Here is a 10371-nt window from a genome sequence, read left to right as displayed (position 1 = left end):
TTGACTCGAGAGTAAGGTTCTAACCAAATCAACATGAGATGCTTCAGTGGAATATTGTTGAAGTTGAAGCAAGGTGATTTGCTATACTTAAGTTATAAAGCCACAAAAATTTGAATAAGTGCCATTGATTTTTTTCAAAAGGCTGATCTTTAATTCTTTTACTATTGTTGTTAGATCATTGTCTTGAGTAGATGCACCTCTCATATTTGTTGAAGCAAATATAGTCATTTGAGAATTTAGAACTTGTATTGCCATTTAATATGGTAGTTGAGGCATTCCAGCTCTTTTACCATTATATATGGTTATATGTAGTTTTTCATTCTGCTTTGACAAGGTCTTTATCTTGATCCTCAATACTTCAAAAGCATTAATAATAGAATCTAATTTGATCTATTTGGAGTATTTTATATTGACTTTTTCACCTTCTCCTATAAAAAATCAAAGAAATACATACATTCAAAAGAAAAAAAAAAAAAAAAAAAAAAAAAAAACTTGATCTATAATTTAAAGAAAAAAAACCAAAAGAATATTATAAAAAGAACAATATTAGTCTAAGAGAAGGTAATCCACAATCTTTAGAATTCTATAGTACTTCGAAGAAGAAGGGTATTCTATTCTTTGTCAAGAAAGACTAAGCTTCTAATATTCTTTTATCGTAGTCTTGATAAACTATTACGAATCATACTCAAGACAATGATTCAAGATCAAGAAATGGAATTAGCTTGATATTAGAACAATAACTAGATACAAGGTAAGAAAGTCTTAATTAAACTACAAGAAGTGAGTTGTTGAGAGTGAGGATCCCCTCAACCTCCACTCTTATATATACTAGGTACTAGGAAGCTTCTTAAGAAGTTTCCATGAGACTTGGGAACAAAGTAAGCCTAAGATCCTTCTGTAGCAACTTTCTAAACCATCTAAAACTTCTTAGAATCTTTTAGATTTTCCTATGAAATTCTAAAATTTTCTTAGAATCTATTAAAACCTTTTAAAACCTTCTTAGAAACTATTAGAATCTTTTGGAACCTTCTAAGATCTATAAGAATCTTCCTAAAATCTATTAAAACTTCTTAGAATCTTCTCAAATCTTCTTTAGTTGTATATCCATGATACAAGGTTGAAATCAAATCTCCACCTACTAAAATGACTGCATAGGATAAAATATGGAGGCATTTAAAGATTAGTAATTAGTATTGGAGCGCTAGCTTTGAGCTTATCTTAAAAGCATAAGGCTTATTTTTATAAGATTTGAATTGATTTTATAATTATTATTCACAGTCAAGATTTATATTAGTAATTTTAGATTTATGTAATATAATTAAAGCTATCACTTTAGAATAATTTGAATAACTGGTATCACCTCTATAATTCAAAATTTGATAATTTTTATTTAATTAGGTGTGTTAAAATTTTAATCATAAAATTTTATATCAATCTAATAGTATAGTTAAGAGATATTTGGTTTTTAGTACAAAAAGATATCTGAAACAAGTTCAATCTATCTCAAGTGTCCAAAGCCTTTTTTAATCTATAGCAACATAAAATCTCATCATAAGATGAGATAAACTAAATCAGAATAAAAGTAAACAGAATTAAATAAAATGAGAAACAAAAGATAAAAATAAGTAATTAGAAGTAGAATAGAATAGAACAAAATAGGAAGATACAAAATCCAATTATATTAAGAAAAAAGATCTAAAGCTATACTTGATGAGATGCTCCAAAAGAAATTGATCAATTCTATTTATACTTTATTTTACCACACTGAGCTTTTTTAGAATGTTCTTAGATAATAGAACCTACTTAGATAACTACCTTAAATTTTTTTTAGAAGATTCTATTAGAGGCCCCACCTAGATAATTATTTTAAGTCTTTTTTAGAAGGTTCCATGATATGATCCACCAACATAATTGCCTTAAATTCTTTCTAGAATGTTCTACGATGGATCTTACATGGTCCACTAATATAACTTCAATTTTAGAAACTTCTATGGTTCTAATTATCTATCTCCATATACAAATATGTTATTTTTACCTTGTTACAATTAATCTCCCTTTAGTAATACAGAATGTCCTTATTTTATTTCCAATGGTATGTCGAAATAGTTTTTTGGCAATAGATGAGGTTTTGTGCAGATTGTCATGTTATATCATGGATGAATTAATCTTTTCAAAGAATTTTGTACTAAAGCTATACACATCCACTGCCTTAGCAAAGGTAGTGATGTTCCAAAATGCTATCCACTTCATATTCTTATTAGTCATCAACTACAACTAATAGTGGTGGTGATTGATGTTGATTCAAAAAATGCTTTGACTCGGTATGAAATTCCTTCAATTACAATGCATGAAAGACTAAATGGACTCAAATATATGGTAGAAGCTCGAGGTAGTATGCTACATCAAAAATCACTATAGAAATGTAGAAAGGTCCAAGCCACCAAGGTGTCAATTTATGGATTTGAATTGATATAGGAAGTGATAAGTTGGTATTAAAGAATAACACATAATTACTCTCTAAAAAAGACTTGCGTTATCGATAGTTATCCACATATTGCTTTTATTGATTCTATGCAATAAAGACACATTGACATGGCTCTTATAAGGTTGTTGTAAGCCATTGTAAAAATTTCTCTATTGTCAAGTTATTGGTGTTGATGTGATTATAGAAAATTTCTTATGTAATTAGATGTTGAATAACGTTAAGAAAAAATAATGAATGATCAATATTTACTTCAATACTATCATTGTAAGCAAATTCTAAAGGTGCCAAGTATTCATTCTAATGATTATAATGAACCACCACAAATGCTCACAACATATCTTCCAAGATTTGATTTCCACACTCTATTTGTCTATCTAGTTGGAAATAAAAAGCTATAGATAAGGTAAGTTATATGCGTAGTAATTTGAATAAGGTTTGCCAAAAACTTCCCATGAAGCATGGATCTCGATTTGAAATAATAATACAAAGTAATGTATGGTGATGAAAGACGGTATCAAAGAAGACTCTTGTAAGCATTGGGGCATCAATATCTAAGTATATCATGGTCGTGTAGTTATATTTTCGTGTTGTGGTTTGGCTACCATATAAAAATAATAGGTTTATATATTTAATACACAATATATTAGACAACATGGTAAAAACCATGTTAGTAGATTTTTGTTAGTTATAGGATGTAGATAGATTATTATCCCAAATTGAGATTGTTTAAAAGAGATTCTATTAGAATTTATATAACTTTATTTTCTTTTGATAGTGACTTTTGATGTTGATCTTATTAGTAGTAACTTTTAAACATTTAGAGTCATCTTATTAGATCTTGGTGACCCTTGAAATTTATTTTAGTTCTTTTATTTGGTATTTGGAACATATATTATATAAATCTTATAAGAAAAAGGATTCGAGAAGGATCTTGATAGCAAAAAAGAAAAGTTATGGCATCCATATGGATGAATGGAGATAGATGAGAAAAATCTCTATGTCTATTGGGTGAAAATCATGCCCAATGGACTTCAAGGAGGCTGTCGAAGGTCTTATTAGGGATTAGGATTATTCTTTTAGAAGGAATTCAAACATCAAAGATTATAGTTGGAAGTTTAGTTTTTTTTCTATGATTTTGGTATAAATTTTGAATCATTTAAATTTTTTATGGAAGAGATATAGGCGCTCAAAGTTAAGGTGTCGGTTTTGTTTCTACTATCACTCTTTTGGATATAACTCATGTGTACATAAAATAATTAAAGATTGGCGATGAAGGTTGAAGAGAGTATTTTTTTGGCTATACTTTATATTACTGCTTAATGAATTCTAAATTAGAATGAAGGAGATATTGGAAGTTGAAGTCAATGCTTGAAATCTAAAGAGTAAGACATGGATTTTTGAAGTTTGGAAAGAGGAAATCATTTGCGAGAATATTATGTTTTAAAGAAATTTAATTATAATTTCAATATTTTAAACAAAATAAAGGAATTTTTGAAAGTCAAGACTTTATATATATGTTGAAGATGGATATATAGATTAATGGTTAAATTTTGATATAAAGGTGAATTTTTGAGAAGAGATTATGGATTTTCTTTGGAATTATTGAAAATCTAATATATAAGCAAATGGTAGTTATGATTTGGTACAGCGAAGAATATTAGGAAATTTCTACATATTTTAGAAAGTCTTATATACAAACCTTCTTAAATATAAAAAGTTTTACTAGTACAATATCTTTTTAACATTGTAGTATTTATTTGTCTTCTACTTTAAAGGTTAAATAACTTATTGGAGCTTGGCTAATAAAGTAAAATTAAACTTTTCACAACTAAGTACCTAGTGTATTTCTAGATAAAAAAACCACATAATATGACAACATGAGTGTATAAAAGGTCAAACATCACAATTCAAATTTGCTCAAAACTATGTCCTTGAGATCCATTCTAGATTCTTTTTTTGCTCCAAATATTCAAATATTGGAATATTATGTCTCTTTTGAAGTATGCATGTCTGAAATATAATATTATTAGATATATTAATCTACTTTTTAAAATAGAATAAACCATCACTATGACTATAATCTTAATATCATATATTATCCACCTTGAGTCGATCACTAACCATCTTAAAATAAGCATCCCAATGCATAGCTTCTTTTTCTTTCTTTCTCTTTAGTTAAATTTGAAATGACACTACTAATAGTAGTGACTTTTGCCTTGTCTTCTAATTTGTCTTTCAAGTCTAGTCTCGATGATAGGTTGTCTAGTATAATATATTGTTGCCCTTATTTGTACTTAAGTTGGATATCTAAAAGGTGCAATTGTTCTTTTCAACAATGATATCATGATTTCATATTTTTTAGATACAAATCGTGTAACAAGGATCAATGGTCATTCTGAACAACCATTGGCTTTTCTAACAGATAGTGTCATTATACCTTTGTGGAGTGTACAATCACTAATTGCTCTCAATCAAATACAAAGTAATTGCACTCTATTCTTTTGAGCTTGTGTAATTCATATGCCTCAAGTTGAAGGTCCCTACCAAAGTCATGTTGAAGGATTGCTCTAATAGCAAAGTTAAAAGCATCAATGTCAAGCATACAAGGAGGTTAGAATCATATGATTATAATATTAGAGTACTAATGAAGACCTATTTCAACTTATCAAAGGTACTTTGCTATTCTAATTTCTATTCAAATGGAGCACCCTTCTCTTATAGGTTTATCAATAAGGCAACAATGTAAATAAATTACCAAACAAAATAATTATGATATCCAATAAGGCCTAAAAATGAGCAAACTTCAAAAGTATCCTTAGGGATTGGTCAATCTTCTATTGCTTTCATTCTATCTTGTTCCATATACATGCTTTTAGAAGATACCACATGCCTCAAAAAGTTGACTTCTGACTTCCAAAGTTCATATTTTGATTGCTTGTGATTAAAGCAAATATTTTATAAGTAGTACTATATTATTATTATTTATAGTATGTAAAAATTAATTAAAATAGATAATATATTTATAAGTATTGATATATTTTAAAATGGTTAGTAGGTTAATTTAAAAAGAATTAATGTAAGAAAATTTATTTTGAGCTTTATCTATATTGATTATAGTGCTTAAAATACATAAGATATAAATATCTAATATAAAAATTAATGAAAAGATTAGAGCTCAAAGATGAAGATTCAAACTTCTAGAAAACTTATTTGGAGGAATAAAGGCAAGATATGGATGGATGAAGACTAAAAATAAAAATCTTTATCCCTATTGATCAAAGACTATATCTAATGGATATTTAAGAGGCTATCTATGACCACAACAAGGATTTTGGCAACTTCAAAAGAGTATTTGAAAATCAAAACTAAAGATTGTAAGGTTTAAGATTTGGACTATAATTATTACACAAATTTTAGAGGATTTGGAATTAAGGCAATGAAGTTATAGTCATTTGAAGTTAAGGTGTCTTTTAAGATAAATTATTACTATTTTTAGAATATAAGGAGTTTTATGATAGATTTTGGAAATTAGAAGAAATGGCTATAAAGGTGATTTTATAATCTATATCTTTTGAGAAAGAATTTTTGCATTTGAAATTTGCATGAAGAAGTTATAAAGCATTAAAGATAGCATATATAATTCAAAGGTAATAAGTGAGTCATTTTTTTGATAGTTATGGTTGGAGCCATATTTTGAGTTTTCGGATGAATTTTTACCTCAAAATTTCTAAAAGTGTGTGTTATTAGGTTAAGAAGCTTTATATTAAATTTTTATGATATTTGAATACTTATTTTATGAGATATGAAGAAATTTGCATATAGATATATATAAATAAGGATTTGAAGCTATTATTAGGATTTTGGTAATATTTCAAGATCCGTAGCGAATTTATAATTGAAATTTTTTTGTAGTAGTTGTTAAAAGTACATCAATACTTTATGTAAAATTTGGATTTGTTTGGATGGTTTGATCATGAGATATAAACTGTTGAAATTTGGAAAAAATTTATTTTAAGAATATACAAGATTTATTAATATTTTTATGACATTATGGTAATCTTTGGTACTTGGGATTCATATATTGATATAAATGCTCTTATAGGAATAATTTTATATATAAACTTGGTATTTTTTATTTTTTATTTTTATTATCTTAAGGCTTGGTTGAGCAATTGTGACAGCCAAAAGCCTACCATTTTCTTAAGATAAATTCATTCTATTTCAATACTGGTGCAACACTTTTTGTAGGTATTATTCATGTTCTTTAGGAATTTTACTATATATAAGGATATTATCAATGAAGAAAACTCTATACTTATCTAAATAGTCTCAAAATAATTTGTTCATTAAACTTATGAAAGAGGCTAGAGTATTAGTGAGGCCAAAAGGTAAAACTAGCTATTCAAAATATCCATAGCATGTATAAAATACTATTATTTTTATATCCTTTCTTATAATAGGTATCTACCAATAGCTGCTCCAAAGATCCAATTTATTAAAGATGATCGCACTTTGAAATTGGTCAAGAAGGTCATCTACGTGTAGAAGTAGATATGCATTTTTAAGAGTCTGCTTATTGAAGCTTTGATAGTCGATGCCAAGGTAAAGTTCACTATTCTTCTTAGGTGTAAAGAATACAAGTGCTTTCTATGGTGATGTGCTTTTTCAAATGAGGTCTTTCTCCAAGAGTTTGTCTAATATCTTCTACACCTCTTTAAGTTCTTTTGGAGTTAGGCGATAAATTTGTCAACTTACTAGTTTGGCTCCAAATAATAGTTCTATTTGAAAGGAGGCACTTCAATCAAGAGACACGCTACTAGGTAGGTTAGTTGAGAAGACATCTTGATATTCCATATGAGTTGTAATACCTTTTCTACTCATTTGGCTATCTTTTCTATCACTAATGTAAGATTTAAAACCATTATATATATATATATATCAGTTGCTTATATTCTATTTGCTTTTTCATAAAGGTCTTCTTTATGAGTAAGTCTTTGATTGTAGATTATCTTTTCTCTTTACTTCATGCAGAGGTATAAAGAATCACCTTGTGTCTACCAACTTTAAAAGAGATTATTCTTGCTATCCAATGAACTTGCTTATTTTTCATCTTTAGCTATAGTATATTAAGGATAATATCATATCTTAGCTAAAAAAATTCTAAGAATAGATTAGATTGATATCTAAGGATTGATCCTTTGTGAGGTAGGATTGAAATTAGACCTCTAGTGTCTAAAATGATAACTTAAGAAAAAATAGGATTTCATTCAAAGATCAAAGATTATAGTTCAAGAACTAGCTTAAAACTTCTTTTAGAAATATAAGGCTTGTTTTTGTAGGATTTATTTCAACTTAGCAATTATTTTTCAAAGTCAAGATTTATATTGGCAACTTTAGATTTATGCAATATAATTAGAACTAGCTTTCTTGGTTAGTTCATAAAATTGGTATTACATCAATAGTTCAAAATTTAAAAGTGCTTAGTTAATTAGATGTGTTAAATATGTTTAAAATTTTTTAAAAATCTAACAATGCAATTGGGAGATATTTAGATTCTGGTACAAGAAGATATAAAAAATTGGCAGTTCAGAGTTGAGTAGAGCTTTTATGATACTAGAAGATCTATTAATTAAATCAAGGTGAAATTTGGCATGGTATTAGAAAAGTTTAAGAATAAGATATATACCAATTTTGAATTAAATTTAATAATTAAAGAAGAAAAAATCAATACTAGAATATTTGCATCAACTTTCAAGTTTACAGCCAAATAACATCAATGTGGTTTTTGGATATTTTTTCACGATCTATAAGTTTGATTGAAATAAATTCTTTTTAAGCATATAAAAGGCTTATAGTAGTATTTGTGTGCAAAATTTTGCTATAAGTGGTTGATTAGATTAGAAGCTATAATTTGCTAAAGCTTTTAGATCAAAGTTAAGAATTGCAAAGAAAATTTATAATTCCTTAATTATAAAATTAATAAGATAATTAGAGTTTAGATATAATTTAAATTACTAAAAATATTATTTTTGAATACTTTGTAGTTGATTTAAGTACTTTTAAATTAAAGTTCAAATTACATTCTTTTTATAAGAATGAAATATATTAGAATTCTTGGATATTGATTACAAATATTCTTAAATATTGATTATAAATACAATAGAAGGGAGTGGAGATATGACAATAATAGAAAACTAATTGAGGTAGTTAGAATATATACTCTTCTTCAAGGTGCAACTAACTCAATTGCGCATATGATAAATGAGATAAACAAAAAGGATTTTATTCTTGAAAAGATAATATTTTTTTTTAAATGATGTTCTTATAAAAAAAATATAAAAAAGAAAGCAAGGATGAGACTTTAGATAAAAGAAGATGTCACAAGTATGTTATTGATCATATATAAGATTATAAAAAAATATTGACTCGACATGAAAAAGTTCATCTTACATTATTAGATGTAAATTCTATATTTAAAATATAAGAGGTCATGATTATTGGATATTTATGTGGATTTTATAGAAGAAAATCAGATCCAACCAAAGTTGATATAATTGGGAGAATAAAAAAAGATTGTAGTTCTTTAACAAAGGTTTGTAGGTTTTCAAGTGTATGTATATTTTATTGTATTTGAATTCTTCACTATACTTATATAGCAAATCCATTGTATGAACTATTATGCAAGGATTATCAGTTTAAATGGAAAAAAATATATTAAAGTAATACAAAGATTGAAGAAATCATTGAAATTATCTCCAATGTTAAGAAAAATTGATTACAAATACAATAGACTAGTGATTCTTATTATGGATACTAATTAGATTGTCATTGAATGGGCTGTAGGTCAAGATGATTTGAATAGACATATATTTGCAATATAATTTGGAGTTAAGGTTTTAAGTATTCACCAAGAAGCATATTCATAGGTAAAAAAAAACTATGGAAAATTATCACAGCTCTGAAAGCTAAAAAAGATTATTTGATTGGCACAATGGTGGTAATTGAAATGGATTATTTGCCTTTATTTGGAATTATTACTAATTATACAACACCAAATATTATAATTTTGAATTGGATTTCTTATATCAAGTCATTAAATCTAAAATTTAGGCATATTACAAGCAAAGACAATCTGGTAGCATATATGTTATCTCGAGTAATATATGATAGAAAAGATGATATTATTGAGGATATTAATGATGTGGATATAAAATTTTATTTGGTTACATAATTGAATAAAGAAGATAAGCCATTTCATGAAGAAAATTATAAAGAATATTTATTAGATATTAAAAATTTGAGCACATTAATCAAATAAGCTAATTGTTTAGTTAAAAAATTTAAATAGATCAAGAAAAAAAATATATAGATTCATATTACAAGTAACATTTCTATGGAGGAGGCCAAAATCAAACATTGAAATACCATGACAAGTAATAGGTACCAAGAAAGTTCAACAAAGACTATTCAAAGAATTTTATGATAGTCTATGAATGAGGCATAGAAGAATTTGGGCTACTTTTGCTAAATTGAAGGAATGATATTAGTAGAAGAATATATATCAAGATGTAGCTTCATTTGTAGGATCTTGTGTAATTTATCAAATTTATTTAAATATACAACATCGAGATGATTTACATTTATCATATCTTTTGGCTATTCATTTTAAATGGGTTGTGGATTTGATTAATATGCGAATGGAACTATGAAAAATAAGATATTTAGTTTTGGCTTGTGAAGATTTATCAAACTAAGTGAAAGGCAAGGCATTTAGAACAAAGTCTACAGAGGCAATTTGTAGGTTTTTACTTGAGGAAGTTATTTGTTGCTATGAATGTGTGGAAAAGATTATTGCAGATCATGGAGAATTGAATGTATATGAGGCT

The sequence above is a fragment of the Physcomitrium patens genome, chromosome 8, assembly GCF_059467195.1.
Source record: "Physcomitrium patens ecotype Gransden chromosome 8, ASM5946719v1, whole genome shotgun sequence".
Taxonomy (NCBI): Eukaryota; Viridiplantae; Streptophyta; class Bryopsida; order Funariales; family Funariaceae; genus Physcomitrium; species Physcomitrium patens.
This window is presented reverse-complemented; position numbering follows the sequence as displayed.